This window comes from Pinus tabuliformis, chromosome X, assembly GCF_031772625.1.
Source record: "Pinus tabuliformis cultivar Carrire ecotype Pingquan chromosome X, CPIR1, whole genome shotgun sequence".
In the NCBI taxonomy this organism is placed as follows: domain Eukaryota; kingdom Viridiplantae; phylum Streptophyta; class Pinopsida; order Pinales; family Pinaceae; genus Pinus; species Pinus tabuliformis.
The window spans coordinates 1,440,392,454-1,440,397,061 of NC_142308.1; the positions used below are offsets into that span (position 1 = coordinate 1,440,392,454).

Sequence of the window (4,608 nt, forward strand, 5' to 3'; positions counted from 1 at the left end):
TTCAACAATGCTCTTAATTTCATATGTACATGCACAAACATATTAGTAGAAAATATTGAAGGGTTGCCTAACTAATATTTTCCATTCCACTACATTCTTTACAGCTTTTAAATAAATAACTCGGAACAATTCATTACACTACTTGTTATTCTTTATTAATCAGTGGTTAAGATTTTGATATTGAATTGGCTAAGATTCTTCTTCCTTCTGTGAAATTATGTGTTCTATAATGCTTCTTTTCAATTCACTATGTATACCATATAATGTGTGTCTAATGGAGTAGGAATATTGGAAAGTATTGTGATCCTCGAACTACGCTACAAGGCAAAAACCCAACGGGGCAGGGTAGGTGCATCCCCACAAAGGGGGTCACAAATACCAAAGTTGGTATTGGCTAGTGCCTTGAGCTAGAAAATTTACTTTACCCTTGTATTAACAGTGAATCTAGAGAGGATTATAATATTATCTTTATAATATTTATATCAGTTAAGATTGATGAATAAAATTCATGAGACATGAGCTAGGATGTCCTTGGAAGGTGGTTTTTGATTATTGGAAGCTATGATGGCCATAATGTCAGGCTAGGTGGTCGCACTCCCTTGATCGTGATGGAAGACTTCATAGTCTAGATTGATTGTTTAGTAGTGATAGTTAGTGGGCTCATTCACAAAAGCTTCTATTTCAGTAACCCTTTTTATAGATTTGTCAAATTCAATTTCCAAAGGTTTTAATTACACTATAGAGTTGAGTTCCGAGAGAGTTGTGATTCACAGTTCTAAGTATAGCAGCTATGACACTTGAATGAAGACAAGCATAGTAGAGGTATCAGACTTTGTTATAAGCTTACTTGCATATTATAAGGGAATTGGTTGGCTTTTTTATAATTTTATAAACAAGTTCCATGTTGTGGAAATGTGAAAAAAAAAGTAATATTGCCACCATGTGGCTCTTGTCTTATATGGTTTTATACTTTTTCAAAAAATTCTCTAAGAGTTCAGAATGCTAAGATTCACTAGGACTTTACAAAGTTTTATTATCTAGTGAAAGACTCGACAAGATCTTACAAGATTTTATAATTGAGTAAAATAGTCACCATGCTTGGTGAGAGATTCGCCAAAAAATTATATATACATATTATATTATTGATAAAATCGCCTTCCATTTTTCCTATATACCATGGAGATTTGCCTATTTATTATACATATAAATTTGGGGGGGTTCTTAAAATTCTCCCTGATGTTAAGGGTTATGTTGGTACACAAGAATATTCAAAGGAGCCATTTCTATGCACAATGATAAACTCTGTTAAAGCTGTGCACACGCTAAGGATTTTGATATTTGTTAAGTTTATGGATATCTGATCCAAAATAATTTGTGTCTGGTCTAGGTTTAGGCTTTGGAGGGCTCTGGAATCCTACTGTTGGTTATTGGGTTCCCTGTTTTGGTTGATTGGATTATCAATGGCAGATGCCAGCATAGAGACCGGCGACATGGAGACTTTTGCTTTCTAGGCTTAAATTAATGAGTTACTTAGCCTCATTATGAACACTTTTTACAGTAACAAGGACATTTTCCTCAGAGAGCTCATCATCAATTCATCTAATGTAAGAAAGAAAATATTTATCAATTTTTGAGTTCTCATACATTCATCAGACAATTAGGTGGGCCTACTATAGGGAGAATAAATAAGGTTATATATGCTTAAGTACTATTTGATGTTTATGGAATTTGAATTAGATGCAGGCTCTGGACAACATTCGGTTCCAAGCACTAATGGATAAGAGCAAGTTGGATGCTCAAGTAGAGCTTTTCATTCAGATTGTTCCGAAGAAGGCAAACAAGTGCCTCACTATTATTAATAGTGGAATAGGCATGACCAAAGCTGGTGAGTTCTCCAGTCATTTGATTCTCATGATTTGAATGAAATATAATCAATCTTTAGATAAGATTATAGTGGTTTTTCTATTTGAATTCTTATGATATGCAATGGAATCCGTAGACTTGGTGAACAATTTCAGAACAATTGCAAGATCAGTGATGAAAATGTTCATGGAGGCTTTGCAAGCTGGGTAGATGTGAGCATGATTGGTTAGTTTGGTGTTGGATTCTATTCATGTTTTTCTATTTGAATTCTTATGGTATGCAATGGAATCCGTGGACTTAGTGAACAATTTGGGAACAATTGCAAGATCAGGGACGAAAGAGTTCATGGAGGCTTTGCAAGCTAGGGTGGATGTGAGCATGATCGGTGAGTTCGGTGTTGGATTCTATTCATCTTACCTCGTGGCAGAAAAAGTGATTGTTACCACCAAGCACAATGATGACGAACAATACATTAGGGAATCTCAGGCTGGGGGGTCATTTACCATCACAAGATATGTGAATGGTGAGCCCCTGGGGAGAGGAACTAAAATTACTCTGTTTCTCAAGGAAGATCAAGTATATATAAATGCTCTCTTTTGTTTCTTCATCTGCTCGATTCCTCAATGGTAGTTGGGGTTTTACTAGATTTAAGGGCATGGCATTTAGAGAGTTGTTCATCTCTTTTTGAATGTGGTTTGACAGTTGGAATACTTGGAATACTTGGAGGAGAGGTCGCTGAAGGATCTGATTGCTGTGTGAAGAGAGATGGCTAGAGATTGAACTTATGGCTTTGGTGTACCTTTATTCTCCCTTACCTCATTTCTTCTTACCCTTATTCTGACCGAAAGAGATTCGTGAGCTGATAGGTCTTTGTTAGATTCAATGGATCTGTGATATTTAGTTGTCCTATAGCTTAGAGCACTTTTAGTGGAGAGAATAACAGTGAAAATGGTGTGGAAGAAGTAGTTTGGATGGGATAGAATCATAAAGCACTTAATTTAGAATCATTGATCTATTCATCTGATTAATCTGCTCTGGGTTCGAGTTTAGGCTCAGTACCTTTGGGTACGGTCAGAAACTGCTCTTGAACTAGTCTTACTTATTTCTAGCGCATAACCGAATTCATCTGAATTTTTTCTGCTTTTGTTTTTGTCTTTTTCACCCACTCGAATGGAATCCAGGAGATGTGAAAATAGTTGTGCAGACTACTACTACCGCTACCGAATTTATTGCCATTTTATGAAGACCCTTCTTGCTTGTATGGGACCTTGTCAAGCATTGTCGAATTATATTCTTACCATGGTTTTACCGAACCCAGACTAGACCTTTCCAAGCATTGTCGAGTTATATTCTTCCCCGGTTAGTTACCAAACACATACAAAACAATTTTTAGTTAGAGTCTTCCAGAATTGTCCTACTCCAGTTGGGCTTACTTAGCTTTCTAAGGCTATGTAGTTACACCTACTATCAGGTTTACCACCATTTTATGCCAACTATGCATAAGAGCTTTAACCCACTTGGATTGCATTTTATTGCATATACAGTCACTGGTCATGTGACTACGAAGGCTGATGTTTTCAGTTATGTAGTGATACTTATGGAGCTCATAACAGGCAGAAGAGCACTGGATGAAACACGATGCGAGGTATTTTCTGTTTGTTGTTGTTTTTATTCAACTTGCATTGATTTCCTTTCATGTGGATTCTCTGGTTTGGTTTGAAGTTTGGTGGCATTTGTTTCATGTTGATAACAATTTTACATTGTATAACTTGACCTTATTGAAGTATTTTTTCATGGTGTTTTTTGTACATGGCATGAAGTTGTAGGCATAGCGTTGTATTTTGTTTCATAAAAGATAAAAGCAAACCTGAAAATTAGAAACTAAAACTTGAAAATTAAAACCTGATATGAAGTTGTATATGGCATAGTGTTGTATGTTGTTTCATAAAAGATAAAAACCTGAAAATTAGAACCTAAAACTTGAAAATTAAAACCTCATTGATTCATGTAGCTTCTTTCATAATTATAAATGAATTCTAATTTTTATGTACACCCTGAACTTTGGGAATTCCTTGCATCTTAAATCTGCATCTGTAGCATATAGCTAACATGCAAAACACGCCCTGAAGTTTGGGAGCTACAGATTAGTAGTTGTGACAGATGGCTAACATGCCCACAACACCACAACACATTGGCGAAGTTTGAGGTTTGGGATTAGTAGTCGTGACAAATGGCTAACATGCCCACATCATGCTGGCGATTTGGTTACTTGGTTATGAGATAACCTCAGATAACTTCACACAAATTTGATACATATGTTTTGAGATACATATGTTTTTCATTATCTTGAACAGTAAATGCTTGAGAACTAATGCTAGCATTAGCCTCAATTTAGAAAGTACGAATGAGTTTAACAAATATATGGTATGAAAAAAATCACCAAAAAGATCTATTTGCCTCGGGAAGAGGCCAAATAAGACCATCAAAATATTTCATTGGTTGTCCAAATTATTATGGTAGTTTAATAGGCGGAGAGTGATGGTGCAAGAATAGACAAGGACTCTACTTTATGATAAGGCTGAAAATTTTATAGCAATTTCAATGGGCATTAATGCTAAGTAGGACATTCGATTACTATAGTCCCATGTCTTTTGACAGTACGGACTAATAAGAAGGCATGATAGACACAAGCACCTATGCTTGTAGTGCTCTCTCCATAATGGATTTTTTTGATGAAGAAACATA

The 4,608-nt window shown here is 35.7% G+C and overlaps 1 pseudogene; it reads left to right on the forward strand.

The window, feature by feature from the left end:
- The first annotated feature begins 1,460 nt into the window (after window positions 1-1,460).
- Window positions 1,461-2,622, forward strand: LOC149145437 (heat shock protein 90-1-like; annotated as a pseudogene).
- The last annotated feature ends 1,986 nt before the right edge of the window (window positions 2,623-4,608 follow it).